Here is a 22,190-nt window from a genome sequence, read left to right as displayed (position 1 = left end):
TTGGGTTTGTTTGACGTCGCACGCTACAGTAGAGAATTGAATTTGCTGAAAAAATCGATTTAGATCAGATGGTAACAAATGGAAAACACATTAAAGAGAATACAAAACGCTGTCATCAGATGCCTTCAAACTAATTCAATCAAAATTTGTCTAAATACCAATGGACGTTTTACTTAATTCTGAAATAAGTTGTAATGTAACCTCAGTTTTAGCGTAACGTCCCTTACATTGTAGTTTAAGAAATCACATGTTTTTCAATTGTTTTGGAAAATAACCGTCGAATACATAAGTAAGTAAGTGATTAGGTACTTTGGGAATAGACTTTAAGGGCCTAGTTGAGCATTTTACGATATATTTTGTGGTTTTGCAACACATACTAGAAATGCCATCGTTAAATAATGTAGTATTCATACCACTGAACTTATGAAGTGAAGGTCCAGATATTAGTTACCAACCTGACTCAGACACCCTTGTTTCCATCTATACATACCAGTAAACTCTAAGCTTTGTTGTTGGCTTGTACATCCTATGGTGGGTTCAGGGTTCTCAAAATGTTTGAGTTGAACAGGCCAAATTGAATTTGTAACAAATTCTATTCTGTTTCTGGGGGGGGGGGGGGTCCGGGGTTATGCCCCCTCCCCCCCTCCGGACTTTTTTAAGACAAGAACGCAATTTCCTGCAATCTGAGCCATTTTGGGTATTGTTTTTCTAGGAGTTTTGAAGTGAACAACAATGCAAAATTTCGATAAAAATACTGTTTTGTACATAAGTTCACATACAATATACAGAAATGTCATACATAGCATACATTCAGAGAAAGACCTTGACAAGTCACTGTCAGTGTCTGTATCATCACTGACTAAGCCGTTTTGGATTGAAAATAGAAAAAAGAACACATTTCAGACCTATTTTGTTAAACCATTTTCTTTTCCTGAAGTTTCCTGCAAACAAATCAAAATAAGAATCGATCGAATATATAAAAGTAAAAAGAGAAATATCACGCTAACTTATGCAACAGGTCTATAATAAATGGATGAATACTCAATGGTATTTAATTATTCATACTTACTAGTGGATGTTTGTGGCCGAAAAAAAGGTCATCTACCGTATTTCACCTTAGAGTTCGGACACCTTTAAATAATTATTTTTTTGCTGTCAGAATTCATAGAAAATTACCATTTTTACATTTTATCTACATGTATTTTAAACCTGCCTTTTTTCTTCATGTTTGCATTTTACCACTTATTAATTTATCTGTAGTTATCAATGGTCATAAACTTATTTATTACACATATAAGTGTAAATCCTTCATCAAATTAATTAAAATCCCATTAAACACCATTTTATGTATACATGCATTGAAATTCATAAGCACATACTATCGGCTTCAGAACAAACAGTCACATTGTGTGACGTCACATTACTCACAGTTATACCCACGAGGATCTCGTGGAGAGCATGGACATTGCTATGCAGGATTAATATGTCTGAGTGGTGTTTTCGATTGTAACTTAAGTATTTCATTTCAAACTTTAATTAGTAACCTATATCATTGAATGTGTTGACTTGTATTGATGTTTCAATAACTATAACTGTACGATTATTACTTCTTACAGTCTATATTATAAAGTGTGGTACAAGTTTCAAAGTTTATTGGCAGATCGTTTTACAAATGTCATGTCTTTGTTTTCTAATCCCTTGATTGCCCTTTTTGTTTCTATAATCCTCCAATAAATATTTCACACTTCCTCTTTCTACAGGCAATAAATCGTTTAGGATGGGTATTAACTAATTAACTTGTCACAGTGGTGTATATGGTTAGGTAATCTAGCCAGGCATTGTTAGGATAAAAATCAATAATCTTCGTCTGTGAAACTTGGTAACTGTGAAAGTTATGATTGATGTCCTTTGAGTGTCCAAAAAATAGGTAAGCAAAATAAATTGTTTTTTGAAAATAATTACGGGTGTCCGAATTTTTTAGAGCGTCCGAACTCTAAGGTGAATTATGTTCTTTTTTTGGACATCAGCAATGTGTTCTTCTAACAGGAAAGCGTGATTGCGCATGCGTGAATTACGGAGAATTCTTACCAATACGATTTCAAACCTGAAGACTCTTACATACGCCGAGGTAAGAATAGATAATCAGTATTAAATATATCAGAACAGAATGTGACCTTATGGTTTCTAGAACAATTCTAACCGGCCGATTTCTGGTTTTAACCGGTCAAATAGGCCGGCGGCCGATTCATTTTGAGAACCCTGTGGGTTACCAAGAATCCCTGTGGTGATGTCACAAGCCAAGCATCTATAAATCAAGAATCAAAATACAGTATGTCGAAAGTGACATAACAACAGTGGTGGACCAAGGTCCTACATAGCCACAATAATGCGCGTATACGGAAAAATAAATAACATTTGTATATTCATTTTGTTCCCTAATTGCCACAAGTCGACTGATTCATACCAATGTAAAATATATTCTTCAACTGTAACTCCACAATTTTTAACACTGCATTGTTAAATAAAAACACAAAAGTTAAACATAAATTATTTTTAGTCAATACCTTTCATTTATTACACTTAAGTGTTTTATGAACCACAAGTTTAGATCGATCTGTCAACAAAGCATCGCCATTTTTTAACTATCTAGCAGGTGCCCATTCTCTTTCAGCTCAATATGGATCTGTAATTCTTGGCTAGGAAAACAACGAGTGGGAAAATGGATGCGTAGAGCCGTCAACACAAAAATCGTTAAAGACTCTGAAGCGGCTGTTTATATGGACTAGGTCCTACAATACAGTCACTATTGTAGGACTGGTCCAGTTTTTGCAGGACCAAGTTATTATGTATAACTTTAAAAGTAAACATAGGGTTTTTACATATATTAAGATATATTATATTTACCGTAAATGACAGTGTATAGGACACACCCATAGCCACAATAATGCATGTTAAGGAAAATTTATGAAATTTGGACATTCATTATATTCCTCTTCATTATAAATGTTTGGCATAGAGTCGCAAATACAAAATTGCCAAAGATTCTGAAGAGGCTGTGAATACGTATGGACTACATTTATACTCGCCCATAGGATGCAGGCCAAAAAAAATACGCAAATTTAAGATTATTTTTTTTAAACCTAATAAACCAAAGGTTGGACGCAGTGAAAATTGTCAAATAAGATAGCCACAATGTTAACAGCGCCAATTTTTTACGGATTGTTAATGTAAACCATGCGATATTAATTACGAAAGCAAACTTTCGAATGTTTCTGTGTTTATCAATATTTTAATACCTTCAGCAAAGTTTTAAAGAATTTCACAGAACCCACATTTATTTATTATTTAAATATGTGTAGAATGATTTTACATAAATGCTAATCATACAATATCATAAGAAATATTTGATATAACTACCGTTTCTTTTGCTTATTATATCCAGATTTTCCATGGCTGGTATAACTCATTCAAGACAAGGCAATGGGAGTTGTATCCCTTTGTAATAAAGTAAAGAAATGTTTTTTTTCCAAATTATTTTTCTGAAACGAAAAACTTAGAATTGAAGTTGTCAGAAGCCTAATACCATAGATAAAACACTGGCATTTTTTCTGGGAATTCTAGGGTAAAAAAATACACACTGCATTAATGATTCACTTATATAATTTATTTGATGTACAGCAATTTTTTTGGTTATAATGTTTGAAAGGTTTGAAAGCGAAAATGCCAGGACACATAATTTACTTTAATAGACCTCCGTGGTTACTGTTAAACAATCTAGGACGTCATTCCAAACAAGGAAACAGTGAAACTAACAAAAACTCTGACACTTCATTGATTTTTAAATAAAAAAACAACAGATTTCCCCTTAATATTTATTGCCAGACACACAGGCCTACAATATACATACGGTTTTCGGACCTCACCATTTTTTACAAGCGGCAGCCAAGGTCCGACAAACTATCGTACAGACTGACAACACTCCCCCCAGGTTTCTTCTGAAAGGCCAGATTTTGGGGAGTTATGTCAGAATAGACAAGTGCCAGCACCTGTATTTCGGCTGCTCTAACATCTAGCTGCTCTGATTGAATATCTTGCCATCTAGACTGCTTGACATGTGATGTCCAAGTTACTGCTACACCAATCTCTGTTGCAAGGTGCCACATTGGCCGTGCCCTGCGCTTCTTTCTTACAACCTCTCAGGCCTGCTCAGACCAACCCTATCTGACATTGTAGTAACAAACTGGATAAGTCCATCACACTTTCCGTCTGGCCTATGAACCTGCCAAATGGCCTTGCATTCCATCTCACATTGAATGATATAAAAAGGTTTCAGCTTCACACTTTCCCTTGAACTTGCCCGATGGCATTGCATTTCATTTTAATAGTTTAAACAAACTAGACACCAGATGTTCCCAAGCTGGCAAATACAGTATTTCCTCAAAGCAAGCCTAGAATTGTCAATGCGAGCTAGTAGGAGGCAGATAATACATAAATTTACATGTTTCAAAGAATAAATGCAACAATCATGTTGCTGTCTCAGCTGAGTTTTCCCATTTAAAAAAGGCGTATAATGGTTTCCCAGTTTGAAAAAGCGTTGAATGTGTATTTTCTGAACACTTTGCAGGTCATGTGAAAGTTTCACATACCAAACTGTCAGTAAGTGTTTTAGCAACTCAGTGTCATTTTAAGCAGAGTTCACCTCTTTTAAAAGTTTTCATCTGTTAATTTCATCATTGATGTTGATCTGTCGGGCTCTGTACTGTTTCGTTGTTTCGCAGCTGTATTCCGTTTCCTTGCAATGACCATTCTTGCACAAAGCCATGAAGTTGCATGTGTCATAAGCGATGTTAATACATCAGTAATAAGATTTAATGTGTCGTAACAAAAATATCATTAAATTCATATATATATTTCATGTTCTGTTCATGCAGACTATGAACAAAATGGTAGAACAAAATAGTTGTCTCCCTTTGATATGGAAGTGAAGGTTAACCAAAGATATGTATTTGAGGACGAGATTGGTATTATGATATAGATGTAGAGCTGCTGTTCAGGTTGTCTACTCATAAGACTCATTTTTGCTTACATCTGTCTTTAAAATGGAGCAAAGGTAAATCAGTATAAACTAATTTAAAAAATGCTTATGGTTTTCCAAGACTGTATTTAATGACATTTATGAGTCAAAACATACAATTTTAGGCCTTTAATAAATTTTTACAGGGTTCTCACTTGCATTGGCAGTCCCTAGATATAGCTGGCCCCAACATCACTAAAATACTCTTTAAAGTCAAATTTCAATCGGAGAGGCAACTTATTTTACCACATAATATTAAAACTTATTAAAAATCGGATATGTTATTACACCATTTAAAAGGGCATTCTCTCATAGAATATGATGATTAAAACTTTAGTCAAGATTCCAAAGAAAAAAATATTCTACAGCATAAAAAGTAATTGAGTAGATCTCTATGTTTTTTAGCAATTGCTGAAGTGTATTTTTGACTCTAGAATAAGTTTTTTTTTGAAATATTGACAAAGTGCTTTTATCAAGACATTCTATAAGGAAATGTGTTTATTAAAAAAGTAAAAACATGCAAAATTTTGAATCATAAAATGCTTTTATGTGGTAAAATGAGTTTAGACTCAGATTGAGATTTGACTGGAGTACTTTTGTTATCTAAGGCCCTCACACCTTTAAAAAATTTCATTCAAAACATTGAAAATAGACTCATACTTATTGCCATTTGGGTCTTGATGATCACACACTTTAGATTTATGTGAGTACCCTTCGGAATGCATTTCCTTTGCTTTCCTTGTTTTACTTTGCATTACATTTAATTGGCATTTGAGAAATCAATGCCTAAAATATCATGACAACATCAGTATTAAAACCGCAGCAGACATAATAATGTTTTTACTTGATTATTGAGACCATACTTGGAGTTTATGAACAGTGGTAACACACATGAACTCATCTGTTTATATGGTGAAAAATGATGAAACAGCATAATTAATGGAACACATTTAGAACATGCTAAAAAGGTGTTGATTTATAATAACAATTTATGATGTTATAAATTTGGGAGAATTTCTATGAATTTTCTATGAACCTGTTAGTCATTCTACTTGAATAGGTGATCTACGAGGCCAAGCACAATAAAACTCTGGTTTCTCTGCGTCACATACATATAATTGAAAAAAAAAAGAGAAGGGAGTTGGAAAGATTATATTATTTTGACCGCTGTTTTGATTAATTGTCAGGGCTTTTTCTATAGTTCCCATGGGTCCATATTTTTTTTTTTAGAAAGTCGTTTTACCTGTACTGGTTCATTTTCAACAACCTGATAAATTGTGTGATGTAAAGTTTTTTTTGATAAATTAACTCTGAAATCATTGATTTTCATCACATTCAGAGATCAGTATGAAATATTATCTGTCATGATTTATTGCAATAGATATTTACACCCCAAGGATTGATATTTTTTGAGTCTTTTAAAGGGAAAATAAACTGATATTAAATCTTTTCCTATTACGCAGGAGACTAGACAGCTTTTTCTTTTAACTGTAAAATTTCCCAATTTCAGCATTTTCACGACACAAAATTTCCCAAAATGTCTGGGATCTTTTTCCCAAAATGGGCAGAAAAAGCCCTGATTGTTTCTCAAAATGGTCTTCAACCAAGAGTTACCTCATATAGCTTGTCTAAAATAGGAATTTATCAACTGCTGATCAAATAGTCGAACGATGATATTTTCAAAAGTAATATATCTCAAAATAGGTTTAGGCTTAAATAACAAATATGGTATAATAATAATAAATATTTTTATTTTTCTTAGAAAAAAGAAGCATTACCGGGTATGTAAAAATTAGAAGGTGATGGCCATATGTAATCAGAAACTACGGTGAACAGTATTATTATATGGCCTAACTTTATATGGAGAGTGACATAATGTAGCACTAGCATATTTCACTGTTTTAGTTTAGACAAATATAGCATAATAATTATCATGCCTTGTCTGTCAAGATTTCTTTATTAATATCCATAGGTGGGTTTTGTGGAGGAGTCTTATGATTTACTGTTCCCTAGTTAACTTACATGTAGTTATTCAGGCAACATGTGCACAGGTCTTATAGGTCACAGAAATATTCATTTAGATTCCTATACTGGAAAATCACTGGTTTTTCAAAAAAGGACAATTTTATGGGTACATGTACACACCCAAAGAATAAACCGGATAAATTATTTGAGTTTTCTTCATTGGAATGAGTGGGCTGAAAGTTGTATTTTATTAAACTTTAATTTAAATTTTAATTTTTTTCACAAATGAGTAGAGAATTTCTGTGCAATAATTTGAAAGAAAAAAATACCCTTAACACTTGTTTGATGTGATGTTTTTACAATACATTATTTCATTTTATCAGCTTAGCCATCAGGGCTCCTAATCTGGTTTTATTGCTACATAATTTGGGGGATATTTTAATATTTCATGGTTATAGACAAATTAAGCCAATATATCATGTTTAATCTTCTCAGATTTCACCAATTTCCCTGATAATGGTGGCATTATTTCAGCTCATTTTGATTTATTGTAACAGTTTAAATGTTAAGACAAATACATTGGATCCTTTTATTACAGTGTATCGAAAATGAATTCCAGTAATGTGTTTTGCTGCATGGTTTGAACACATGAAATGCATCTAGCAGAAACAGTCGTATATAAAGTATGTGTTTTAGCTATCAGTTTTATGCATTGTATTAAAAAAGAAAGGTAAATATCTCAAAATAACATAAGAACTCTCTGGAAGTTTAAACCCCTTTATGAGTTTAAAAAGAAAAAAAAAACTCAACTGATAAATTAATTAATCCCAACAGTACAAAAACAAATCCCTCTTACCATATTTGTTTTGCAATCTTCTGTCAGTTGCTACTGTGTTAAAACTTAACAATGTTGTATCTAATTCTGAATGTTATATGCTATACAAATATTTTACATTCATTGTATCCCATCAGCTCTGTTGATTTTGTCCAGGACAACATTTCCTTGTCCAAACAGAAAGGCCTTGTTAGAATGGATCAGGGCAGTAATGAAACCAGAGAACGTGTGTTTGTATGTTTACATGTGGTTATAAATTGTTATTAGTGTCTGATACTGTCTGCAAGACTGGTCATCAATTTTCATAGAGGTTGCTGAAATCAGCTGCTAAAGCTTTCAATAATATAGAGAGACTGGTAATATTAATATATGCTTTCAGTTAATTTCCTCAATTCTTAATAGAATATATATATATATATAATATGTTTTGTTTTAACGTATTTTCATGAAATAAATATTATTTTAACTAATAATGTGAGTACAGGCATGAAGGAATTAATGCCCAATGTTCACAACCTCAGAAATCATTCGCTCGCGCCTACTTCATATTTAAGTACTCAATATTTGTCCAAGGTAAATATATGATTCTCTTTTCAATCAGTCCAACTCTTCATTGCATTTTTTGTTTGCTGCATATTTTCTACACACAATAGAGGTCAGCCTGGTATTGATGAAATGTTTGGTGACCACCGAACCCAATGTTAGAACCACACTGCGGGGTCAACGTCAAGGTCACAGTACTAGGTCAATAATATTTGAGCCATGCAATTTGCTACATGTCAACTCTGTAATGTTGTGCTGTCATACATTAAATGACATTGATATAACTTGGTTGCTTATCATCAAAGTGACATGCTGTTCTCATTTGGGCTGAGTTAAGGTCACAAAACTAGGGTCACGGTTTCAACTTTTAAGAGAGTCCCCCCCATGGAAGGATATCGGGGGGGGGGGGGGGGGGGGGCTTTCTAAATGTTCAATGTGAATCCCACCAGTGATCCGTGGCAGAGGTATGTCAACCAATTGATACAACTCACCCATCTCCAGCAAGCTTCAGGTTAGACCTCATAAGATGGCTTCAAGGTGTACGCAGACATGATTAGGCAGCCAACGATTTACTCAATTATCCTTACGCTAAGTAGATCCATTGAATAACGTAAAAAATGTGCTGAAATGTATTATTTTGATTCATGTTTGAATCACACTTTTGAGATATTATATAAACGATAGTATAATGTCACACTACTTCTCCTCCCTAAAACATACAATATGTCCCAGGTTTTTTAATATGGGTGCCACCTGAATGATTGACTATATTTACTCCCCCCCCCCCCCCCCTTACACCCTGAAAATTCTAATATGAAAAATATTATTTGCAAGAATTTGCAAAGTATTGATATAATTACCTGGTAATCCTTGTCAAGACCTGTTTTGGATGATCATCACTTCATATGAAGGTCAGTTTAAAAGTGCTTTCATTGACCAATACTGAAATTATCATCAATTGAAAGGGCTCTCTATAAGCTGTCATCTGAGGCCGGCCTTTAATGACATACCGTAATCTATATTTACAATTGTTTAACTTAGGTCTATATTATTTAAAAAACAATAGAAGAAATGCAATAATGTAATAGTTTGTATTATTTTTCAAATGTAGGTCAGTTCACTGCTTTCATTATTTAATACTAAATTGAAATAGCTTTGAAAGCCGACATCTGATGGCGGCATAAAAAAATCACAAAGCCTATATTACTATGTAAATTTACAATTGATTTAATTAGGCCTAGTATTGACTATTGCTCTATTTTGTTTATTTTTACCACATCTATATTCAGGTGATTACCAGGCTTCTGTAAACCAGTCAACCCCCATTGTGTGAAGCTTTGAATAATTATTGCAACTTGAAAAGGTCTAATGAAATTGGTGAGTGCATGAGACAGTTGTTTGATTTGAAAAATTGATTGAATTTAAAAGCGCAATTATGCACCATTCAATTGTAATCACGCCCCTCCCCAGGTCCCGGGGATAGCCGGGGAAATGGGCCGTGTTTTTACCTTCCAGGTGGCCCCGCAGTGCCGGTGAATGCGGTGGTTTTGTCTTCCCACCAAATATAGCCGGGATTGGGCCTTACCTATAGTCCCTTGGGTGCGGGGGCATTTGGCGGGGTTTTCACAAGCAGTTCGTCCCAGCAGGGCAAGTCCCCGCTATTCCTCGGACCTGGGGGGGGGGGGGCCCGTGGTTGCAATTGACTGATGCATTATTATGACTATTTTTCACTTGATTTTCCAAGGGACAAAGTTGCGGTATTGTCATAATGGTGGTATTGTCACAGTGGTCAAAAAAATTAACACATGCCCCCAAGCCCTGTACTGGTAAAATGCCTTTGAGCTTGCACAAATTCTGAATTTTATATAGCAGGGCTTGTTCAAAAATTTGATACTAAACAATTGTATAAGAATTATGGCTTGTGCATGATCCGAGTCTAATTTTGATGACTGTCATTATGGTGGTATTGTCATAATGGTGGGATTGTCATAACAGTCGCATTGTCATAACGGTGGTATTGTCATTACGGTGGTATTTTCATAATGGTGGCATTGTCATACGTGATGGTGGTTTTGTCATAATGGTGGTATTGTCATAACGGTTGTATTGTCATAACAGTCGCATTGTCATAATGGTGGTTTTGTCATAATGGTGGTATTGTCATAACGGTTGTATTGTCATAACAGTGGTATTTGTCATAAAGGTGGTATTGTCAAAATGGTGTTACTGACATAACGGTGGTATTGTCATAATGGTGATATTGTCATATAGGTGGCATTGTCATTACGGTGGTATTGTCATAATGGTGGCATTGTCATAATGGTGGTGTTGTCATAATGGTGGTATTGTCATAATGGTGGTATTGTCATAATGGGGATATTATCATAATGGTGGGATTGTGACATAACAGTCGCATTGTCATAATGGTGGTTTTGTCATTACGGTGGTATTGTCATAATGGTGGTTTTGTCATAATGGTGGTATTGTCATAATGGTGGTATTGTCATAACAGTGGTATTGTCATTATGGTGGTATTGTCATAATGGTGGTATTGTCATAATGGTGGTTTTGTCATAATGGTGGTATTGTCATAATGGTGGTATTGTCATAATGGTGGTATTGTCATTACGGTGGTATTGTCATAATGGTGGTATTGTCATAATGGTGGTTTTGTCATAATGGTGGCATTGACATAATGGTGGTATTGTCATAATGGTGATATTGTCATAATGGTGGTATTGTCATAATGGTGGTATTGTCATAATGGTGGTATTGTCATAATGGTTGTATTGTCATAACAGTGGTATTTGTCATAAAGGTGGTATTGTCAAAATGGTGTTACTGTCATAACGGTGGTATTGTCATAATGGTGATATTGTCATATAGGTGGTATTGTCATTACGGTGGCATTGTCATAATGGTGGCATTGTCATAATGGTGGTATTGTCATAATGGTGGTATTGTCATAATGGGGATATTATCATAATGGTGGGATTGTCATAACAGTCGCATTGTCATAATGGTGGTTTTGTCATTACGGTGGTATTGTCATAATGGTGGTTTTGTTATAATGGTGGTATTGTCATAATGGTGGTATTGTCATAACAGTGGTATTGTCATTATGGTGGTATTGTCATAATGGTGGTATTGTCATAATGGTGGTTTTGTCATAATGGTGGTATTGTCATAATGGTGGTATTGTCATAATGGTGGTATTGTCATTACGGTGGTATTGTCATAATGGTGGTATTGTCATAATGGTGGTATTGTCATAATGGTGGTTTTGTCATAATGGTGGTATTGTCATAATGGTGGTATTGTCATAATGGTGGTATTGTCATTACGGTGGTATTGTCATAATGGTGGTATTGTCATAATGGTGGTTTTGTCATAATGGTGGCATTGTCATAATGGTGGTATTGTCATAATGGTGGTATTGTCATAACAGTGGTATTGTCATTATGGTGGTATTGTCATAATGGTGGTATTGTCATAATGGTGGTTTTGTCATAATGGTGGTATTGTCATAATGGTGGTATTGTCATAATGGTGGTATTGTCATTACGGTGGTATTGTCATAATGGTGGTATTGTCATAATGGTGGTTTTGTCATAATGGTTGCATTGTCATAATGGTGATTATTGTCATAATGGTGGTATTGTCATAATGGTGGTATTGTCATAATGGTGGTATTGTCATAATGGTGGTTTTGTCATAATGGTGGTATTGTCATAATGGTGGTATTGTCATTACGGTGGTATTGTCATAATGGTGGTATTGTCATAATGGTGGTATTGTCATAATGGTGGTATTGTTATAATGGTGGTTTTGTCATAATGGTGGTTTTGTCATAATGGTGGTATTGTCATAATGGTGGTATTATCATAATGGTGGTATTGTCATTACGGTGGTATTGTCATAATGGTGGTATTGTCATAATGGTTGTATTGTCATAATGGTGGTATAGTCATTATGGTGGTATTGTCATAATGGTGGCATTGTCATAATGGTGGCATTGTCATAATGGTGGTATTGTCATAATGGTGGTATCATAATGGTGGTATTGTCATAATGGTGATATTGTCATAATGGTGGTATTGTCATAATGGTGGTATTGTCATAATGGTGGTATTGTCATAATGGTGGTTTTGTCATAATGGTGGTATTGTCATAATGGTGGTTTTGTCATAATGGTGGTATTGTCATAATGGTGGTATTGTCATTACGGTGGTATTGTCATAATGGTGGTATTGTCATAATGGTGGTATTGTCATAATGGTGGTATTGTTATAATGGTGGTATTGTCATAATGGTGGTTTTGTCATAATGGTGGTATTGTCATAATTGTGGTATTGTCATAATGGTGGTATTGTCATTACGGTGGTATTGTCATAATGGTGGTATTGTCATAATGGTGGTATAGTCATTATGGTGGTATTGTCATAATGGTGGCATTGTCATAATGGTGGCATTGTCATAATGGTGGTATTGTCATAATGGTGGTTTTGTCATAATGGTGGCATTGTCATAATGGTGGCATTGTCATAATGGTGGCATTGCCATAATGGTGGTATTGTCATAATGGTGGCATTGTCATAATGGTGGCATTGTCATAATGGTGGCATTGTCATAATGGTGGTAATGTCATTATGGTGGTATTGTCATAGTGGTGGTATTGTCATTATGGTGGTATTGTCATAATGGTGATATTGTCATAATGGTGGTATTGTCATAATGGTGATATTGTCATAATGGTGGTATTGTCATTATGGTGGTATTGTCATAATGGTGGCATTGTCATAATGGTGGTATTGTCATAATGGTGGTATTGTCGTATAGGTGGTTTTGTAGGCGCGGTGATATTTTCTGTTAGGTGGTATTGTCGTCCATGAGGGCAGCGTAGGACATGTTCAATACATCAACATGAGGCATATCACATGATCCTACTGGTATGTGTGTTTACAGTGACAATGTGACCGTTTTTTTAGCCGTCCAATTTGTCATTGCAACACATTAGTCCCAATAACTTTTGCTAATATATTTTATAACTTATTAATGTGCTTCATTGTCTTTTGAGAAAGGAAGACCATGATGAACTTCTGGTGTTCTCCGTAATAAAAAAGTCATATAAAAAAAATCAGGTGTATGAAGATGCTTGCAAACTGAGGCACCAGTAAACTTTCAAACTAAATTTCAACATACTATTAGGTAAGGTGAGTTTAAAGAAGGTCTGGTTGTAAAAAGGTATTGATTTCCAATATTAAAGATGACACTTTTTTTGAAATACTTTTTTTCCAGGCTTATTACAAATAGTTATTGTCAACACCAGTAAATGTTTCATTGTAATATTTTTTTTTTAATTTGATATCTCATTCATAATTTATTGGCATTTTATAATGGTTGATCTGAAAGTTGAGCGAAATTGTCACAATTAACAGTGCTATGTAGTAACAGTATGATGATTGTAATGTTTAGAGAATAGCCCAAGAAGTGTTTGCTATTAAGCTCAGGTTTCTAACTTTTCACAGAATTGGATGAAACTTGAGTAAAAATTGTTTGCCATAGGATCCATTTGTTAATGTGTTTCAATATTATGTTTAGACTGAATTCTAAGTTACTATTCTGGGGCTGTATATTCAATATAGCTACATGTACCTCAGATTTCAATTAAAGTGACACTCTTATTCAAAATCAATACATACACTTGTATACAGTCTTGGGCACAGTGGTCAGAATTTGGCTCATTTTGAGCATTATTTGATAACCATCTATAGATAGCTGAATTTTATACCTTCTGTACCCTGTGCGTAGGAGTGTATAAAAACATAATGTTTGACTAATAAACCTTTAACTTCTAACTACCCTTATGAAAATCGCGAGCTAGAAGACGAGCTTGTCAAGGGATCGTACGATCAACTTCCCAATCTAGTTCGCGAGCAAGCGCGCCCGAGCTTTAAGCTATTATGGGCCGTAATTGAAACAAATACCAGCTCGTACGTGTTCGTTTAAGCTCGTACACGCTCAAAATTAAGATAGTACAAGCTTAAAAACAAGATCGTACAAGCTCGTCACGAGCAGCTTTACAGGCTTGTATGAGCAATTTTACGAGCTTGACAAGCATGTTACATTTCACGTCGCGAGCTTGTACAAGCTCGTCATGGGCAGCTTTACGAGCTTGTATGAGCAATATTACGAGCTTGATAAGCTCGTTACAATTCACTTTGCGAGCTTGTGCAAGCCTATCTGAAGTTTAAATAAGAGGACCCTTATTCACCTAACCTTATTCTAGCCCCTGGCGTGTGCTTTTAAAGAAAAACATAAACTATTCATGAATGACAATTTGGACAAATCATGTTCATGAACTCCCACTTAGTTAATGAACTTGACAGTTCATGAACATGATTTTTTCAAAATGTCATTCATGAACTAAGTTCATGAATAGTTAATGTTATTCGCAACAGGGTAATAATTTCATCATTACTACACGTCCATTTATAACAGTTTTAATTTTTTATGACACTTGACACAATTAGAAAGGAGTCATTGAATTGCTCATTGCAGTCATTGACATTTACATCTAGTCTCTGTAGACACTCCTGTCCATTTTCCTTAAATACACTTGATAAGGAAACGAATCTGCGAAAAACTTTTTTGCAGTCATTCTTCTCGTGCTTGTTTTTGTTGAAGTGTTCTCTCCTTAACTCTGGAAGCTTTTGTCTGAGACTTTGACATCCATCTTCCAACCTGAAAAATATTTCTTTTTTTATTTGTACTGCCAATATTTTCCAATAACTAACGGCCAGTTGGTTATCAAATCAGTGCGAATTAAGATTTCAATGTCACAGGTATATAAATTAATGATAGATTATTGTATTTGTTCAAACTAAAGTGCTCAAATTTATTGAGTCTTATTTTTAAAAAATATTTTTATAAGTGTTTGTCCGTTACAAATAAAATCCACTCCACACATTCACCGTATTGTTTTCAAAATCAGAATGAAAATCTTACCATGGGAATTGAAAAATAGTCTATATACTCACTGATGGATTTGGCAATTTACAGCTTTGAATGTTTTTCTCCTTCACTGGTTGATTCTTTTATGGACTGATGATTTTTTTGTTAGCTCCTTTAGGCCGGCTAAAATAGACGAAACAACATTTCAGACACTAAACCATAATTTGCTTGCATAGTGGTTTTTTAAAAGGTCAAGGGTCAGCAGTGATGCAAAAGCCCATTGAAGGACCAAACTTTAAAATGTTAAAAAAAATCAATTTCTACTTAGTTTTGAGGTTCAATATTTCACTAGCATGATTCATACCCATTTATCCATTGCAACATGGAAATCTTACCATGTGCTTTAAAAATAGTCTACTCACTGATGGATTTGGCAATTTGCAGCTTTGAATGTTTTTCTCCTTCCCTGGTTGATTCTTTTGTGGACTGATGATTTCTTTGTTAGCTCACTTAGGCCGGCTAAAATAGACGAAACAACATTTCAGACACTTAACTATAACTTACTACACCAAAACATGTTGCCAATAATAGATGTTTCACTTCCCTAAAAGATCGTTCCTCAAAACTATATAAGGACTTTTTAAACGTTTTAGTTTTTGACCTTCCCACCCACTTTTGCATCGCTGCCGGACATTTATGGCAATTGATTCTTTTTTTAGACAAAAATAGCCTACTTACATTAAGTAACAAATATAATAGCTGTTAAAATATATAACAATGAAGTATTAGCTGTACGCTAGTCACAAACATTCATTTAACTGTGTTTCTACAAAAACGTATTTCGTACGTTTGTCGCGAAAATGTATTACAACAAAACATATTTGTTCATTACTTTGAAATGTTGCTATGTTATTTTAAACAATAATGTTAGCGTAAAAGATCCTTATAAATGTAATTGAATTATACCCCAAACTTTGCTTGAACTTACCTTTAATAAACGAAACAACACTTCAGTTTATTTGGCGCATTATTTCGACAAACATCTCTAGAACATATCATCAGTAAACATATTTTAGACCATCTGGAACGAAACAAAATTCTTACATCTTTGAACCATGGTTTCCGATCGGGCTACTCATGCGAGACTCAACTCCTCACAACAGTTCACGACCTACTCCATCATTACGACCAAGGTGACCAAGTTGACGTTATCATCCTTGACTTCTCGAAGGCGTTTGACACTGTCCCTCATGAAAGTCTTCTCCATAAGATGCATCTCTACGGCATTGATGGCAACATCAACCTCTGGTTAAGAGACTTTCTGACAAATAGGAGGATGCGAGTGGTAGTTGAAGGTGATTCGTCTGATTCTGTACCAGTAGACTCCGGCGTGCCACAGGGCACTGTCTTAGGCCCCCTAGCCTTCCTCTGCCACATAAACGATCTTCCAGACAGCGTCAGATCCACCGTTCGCCTGTTCGCTGACGATTGTCTCCTATACAGACATATCAAGTCTCAACATGACCACCTTCAACTACAGAAGGACCTACAAGCACTAGAAGTCTGGGCAGAAACGTGGGGTATGCGCTTTAATGCTAAAAAATGTTACATCATGAGCATAAATAATAAGTCATCAAATTTCAACCAACTCGACGGGCACATCTTACAACAAGTCGAGCAAAACCCTTATCTTGGTGTTATGATCACTGAAAACTTGAAATTCTCAAACCACATAAACAACATCTGCAACAAGACCAGCTCCACCCTAGGGTTCATTAGACGAAATCTCAAACACTGCCCTCTATCATGCAGAAAGGCAGCATACGTATCCCTAGTTAGGTCTTCTTTGGAATATTGTTCTACTGTATGGGACCCTTTCCTCCAAAAGGATATCGACAAAATTGAACAGATACCGCGCCGATCTGCGAGATTTATAACCGGCGACTACTCTTCCCGAGATCCAGGCTGTGTGACGAACATGCTGAAGACCCTTGAGTTGCCACCACTACAAGATAGAAGACGAACGTCACGTTTGACCTTCCTCTACAAGATGACCGAGGGAAAGGTGCCAGCTATGCCAGCAAATGCCTATCTGACCCCCATTAGTGGCAAACGCCTGATTAAACCCAGAAATCTTAAAGACTTTGTATCAAACAACCTAGTGCAAAAACACGCAATAAACCACTCAAAGTGTTACAAACATATAAACTGTAAAACTGAACAATTTAGGCAATCGTTCCTACCTAAGACTATCACCGAGTGGAATAACCTGGACCCTTCCATTGTGTGTGCTGATACAGTGAACTGCTTCAGAAGAGCAGTCCAACAGTCTTACTAAGTGTTCTCTCTCCCGCTGCGTACATGCTGAAAGGCTCTGCAGCGTATACATCCAGATCCAGATCCAGAACATTTTCGACTTTCCAATAGACCATAATTCTTTGCGGTCCAGGGTGACTTCCGGTTTATTTCCGGGTTATAACGAAGTACAATAACAGCGGACTAATTATCATTCCAGGTTTGTTATAATTTATTTATTTATATTAGATTTGTCATTTTAATTTATTGTGATATTATTTGAATGACATTTGTTATTTGAGCTATAAATCGCTTGACTGTTTACCTGGACACTTAGTTCTGGTGGGTGGGGTAGATGGTTCAGAAAAGACTGCGGTACTTTTCTTATTGGAGTATTATTAACAACAAATAATTCTCATCTATTCTAAAAATATTTGTTTGAAAATCAATACAAATAATACATTAGTCTGTTTTACTTGAAAATCAATACAAATAATACATTAGTCTGTTTTACTATCTGACCATCAAAATCTATTATAAGGAATCTGTATGTACATGACCAGGTATAACTAATAAGTCTTATGAATGAACATATATAAATCCTCATCAATATAAGGTATGATATTTATAATGCTTTGTGTATTTTATTACTATGTGATAAACATTTTACTTAGAAAGAGCAATTATGTCATGCTGTCACCTGTGTAGTCTTCTGAATAATTTGTTACTAGTTAGTTATGTTTAAATATTATGATGGCCACAGGACTAGTCACATACACCCAGGCCTGCACTTAAATTGTCCAGATTGTCTTAAACCCCATCCATAAATAAGTCTGAGAGTTATTTACTTTTTTTATAAAAAATATACTTTTATGTTCCATTCCTTTCTTTACAGATATTATTCAAATATGCTGATGTTATCTTCTGAGATCATTGCTTTCAATGAAGAACATCACTACAATTGGTTGGACTGCTAGATTGGTAGCAACGTGATGGACAGCTAGTGCCTGTTGAAACACTAATGTTGGTTGGGCATCTATTGCTTACTGGGCAGCTATATTGGATGAACCAAACGTGTTGATTGAACAATTATAAATGGTTGGACCGGAAGTGTTGGTTGGACCACCAGTGTTGTTTGGACTGCTTGTTGGACAGAATGTGTGATGGACAACTAGTGTTATTTGAATCACTGTTGGATAGACAGTTATTGTTGTTTGGACAGCTATAATCAGTTGATTTACAAGTTTTGGTTGAACAATATTTAATGGAAGCACAAGTGTTGGTTGGACTGCATTTAATGGATGGATATCTACTTGTGCCTGATTTGACCAAAATGAAGTGATGAAGTGATGATTGAACTGCTACTGTAGGTTGTCAGGTCATATTGGTTGGATTCCCATTGCTAGTACTTGTTGGATCTTTTTGTTGGTTAAATTAACTGTTGTTTTTTGAGTGTTATTATTAATGATATTCATACATGTATAATATGTTTAATACGTGCTTAGTATTCAACACTTATGATGATGATTATTATTATAAGAGATATTATTATTCAGTAATCATAAATAATTATAAATATATATAATTAAATAAAAAAATTATGTCCTTGTACTTAAGTTATGTTTTACATTTACAATGTGCATCAATGTGACATTTGGTGATTTTTCTGATATTTTATGGACTTAGTCTTTTTTCAGAGTTTGCTAAAATTTCTAAGTTCTCATAGCTTGCTCCATATAATATAATTTGTGGTCCAAGCTCGTGCAAGCTCGTAAAGATAGCAAGCTCGCACGAGCAAGCTCGTACGAGCTTGCTCTTGTCAAAACCTTGCGCGATCTCATACAAGCTTGTACGAGCAAGCAACAGGGGAAATTAAGATTGTGCAAGGTCGTAACGAGCTTGTTGCGAGCTCGTACGATCTTATTGAAAGAGCGTATTTTCATAAGGGTATGCATCTTTAACTTCTAACTATGCATTCATGGAAAATATATATTACTGATAACACGATTGTAACCGTGTATTTAATAGCAGAAAGCACAAAAATATTAAATGATTGGTGAATGCTAAAAGAGTTACTTTAACTATGGTCTTCTTTAGTTTTATAAGGTAGAAATACCGTGTTTTATGCTCATTTCTTTCAAATTCAACTTGGTATCCTTCATAATAAACATTGTTTTTACATTTATTCATGACTGTCCTTTTTGGAATATTAAAACAATATTATTAATTGTGGTAAATCTTATCTGGGAGTAAAAGTGCATCTTTAATTTTAACATTGGAATCCATTAAGTGATTTGATTGGACTGTAAAATTTCTGAGCATTAGAGCTGCATATTTTAACATACTGAAACTTCACTTAACATAAGTATGAAAGAACTATGATATTCTTAAGATTTATGAAATTTCATCATAATAGATTAACACCTGGTATTGTATCAAGACTAGTTCATTCCAAGCTGTAAAATCTTGGTTAATTTCAAACAGTAATTGTTATTATGTATATGGCATAAAATGAATACAGGGAATACCGGTTGATTAATGGTTTCCAAATGACTCCTTGAAATATCTTGAAATCATGGAAATATTTTTGAAAGAAAAAGTAGTAAAAATGATATTTCTGTTTGAATTTTGGCATAAAATTGATATGTACTTGAAATTCTTGAAAAAAATAACTTGAAGGTTTGCTTATTTCCTGTTAAAATTAACAGTCATTTCCAGTTCTAAATCATACATAGAGAGAAAGTTAAAATGATTATTTCTCACAAATATATATAAAAATAAGTTTCACTGGTTTGATATCAGTTCTTTAATTTGTACAAAATTTATTTGTTGTTTATTATTTGGTAAAAAAAAATCAAAATAAAAAAAAATCATTACGGTAATTTCATTTAAAAAAATCTTCAATTAATTATCAAACTGTGTCATATAACTGGATTTTTTTCAAAGCTTTTGAAATAATGTGTTTCCCCCTGCTGTTTTGGGCAAAGACCTATACCGGGGGGCAGGGGTAGGGGGGGAGGCTGGGGGGGGTTACAAATTTTTTTTGCAGGTTGAAAATACTAAAATCCCTGTACTCATTTTAAACATTATAATTGGTGGATTTCAATAATTTTACCGTAATTGGCATTTCCCGGAAATTACCATTGTGGAAATGTCGTCATAAACCAATGGCATTTATAATGATTTGGTGAATTTTCTTCTATATTAACACAATTTTATCAGCAATTAAATATATAGTCATTCTGAATAATTTCTAAGGAAATAGTATGTTCCTAAATTATTTTGGTATTGAATAGTAAGGTCATAAGGTTAAAATATAAAGCATAAGAGTGTTAAAGGTAGCACTCAACTCATGCTTGTACTATGCTCAGATTTTTGTTTGGTGAACAACAGTTACAGCTTAATGATACCGATTTTTCAATACGGTGGGCTGTATTTTCACTATTGGATATAATATAAAAGGAAATTTATAAAAGGCATATAACAAAATGAACTACTAACTCCCCTCCATCCCCATGCCACCCCCTCGATTTTAATAATTGATGTGCTTTTCCCAAAAATAACGTGTTGCCAAATAATCCTAGCTGTCATACAACAAATTTTACACAATATTATTTTTCTTTCTCCAACAATTATTTAACAAAACTTCTCATAATGTAGCGATTTCGGGATTCAAAGCTATGTGATGCTTTACGCCTCCTTTAAAGAAGATCACTGCGTTATCTGATAAATGATGTCCGTTGATACAAGAGAAACTGTCAGTCGATGTTGTTTTCATTGTAAATGCGGTGTCTCACGGTGTCTCAAATGTAATGAAAATCCCATTTCATGCATTGACACTTTGACAAGACGATTTCTGTAATTGGATTGAAGCCACAGAGGAAAATCCGGGAATGGTAACTGTTAAGTTGTGAACAGTCTAAAAAGAATCTTTGGTCCTGAAATGTGCTGTTATCTTGGTACATTAAGTTTGAGACATTACTCAAAGAAGATTTACTGATAATTTTATTCGTAGATTACTTTTAGTTGGAAGAAAGCATTTAGAATCATCCAGATATTTCATCTTTCACCAATAAAACAGTTGAATAATTGTTATTAATTGCTTATATAGACACCACGGAGCTTTATTTTAGATATATATTGATTTATTTGATAAAATGGGTCATATTTTATGCCAGTTTTCTCAGTTTTAATTGTTAGACCAATCACTGGTACCTACATGGGACACAATTAGTTTAGATGTTTAATTCAGTTTGTTTCCTTAACGCAATTTTAAATTAAAACTCTTGATGTTATAATATTTTGTTGTATGCTTGTTAGTAGGATATATTATATGGCCCCATGGTGCGTACCACTTATCTTTGACAGGATTTATAAGCAAAACTTCCCAGATTTCTTTTTATAGCAATAAATCAGTTTTCTTTGAATCTATGGGATTACCAATTTAAAAAAGTGGTGATATGTTAGGTTTTTTCCGGTAACATGTTCCCAACGTCTGCCAAGGGGAAGACCTGTTTTGCTTTG

The 22,190-nt window shown here is 34.4% G+C and overlaps 1 long non-coding RNA gene and 1 pseudogene across 1 annotated transcript; one reads left to right on the top strand and one right to left on the bottom strand.

Annotated features, from left to right (window-relative positions):
* The first annotated feature begins 201 nt into the window (after positions 1–201).
* Positions 202–22,190, top strand: part of LOC128229895 (zinc finger CCCH domain-containing protein 10-like) — a 181,524-nt pseudogene continuing 159,535 nt past the window's right edge.
* Positions 14,285–16,421, bottom strand: LOC128229914 (uncharacterized). Its single transcript, XR_008260143.1, has 4 exons — positions 16,360–16,421; positions 15,794–15,890; positions 15,458–15,554; positions 14,285–15,161 (listed from the first exon to the last, which is right to left on the bottom strand). It is a non-coding gene; the product is annotated as an uncharacterized LOC128229914 (long non-coding RNA).

Source organism: Mya arenaria, chromosome 1 (assembly GCF_026914265.1).
Source record: "Mya arenaria isolate MELC-2E11 chromosome 1, ASM2691426v1".
NCBI classification, from domain to species: Eukaryota; Metazoa; Mollusca; class Bivalvia; order Myida; family Myidae; genus Mya; species Mya arenaria.
This window is presented reverse-complemented; position numbering and strand designations above follow the sequence as displayed.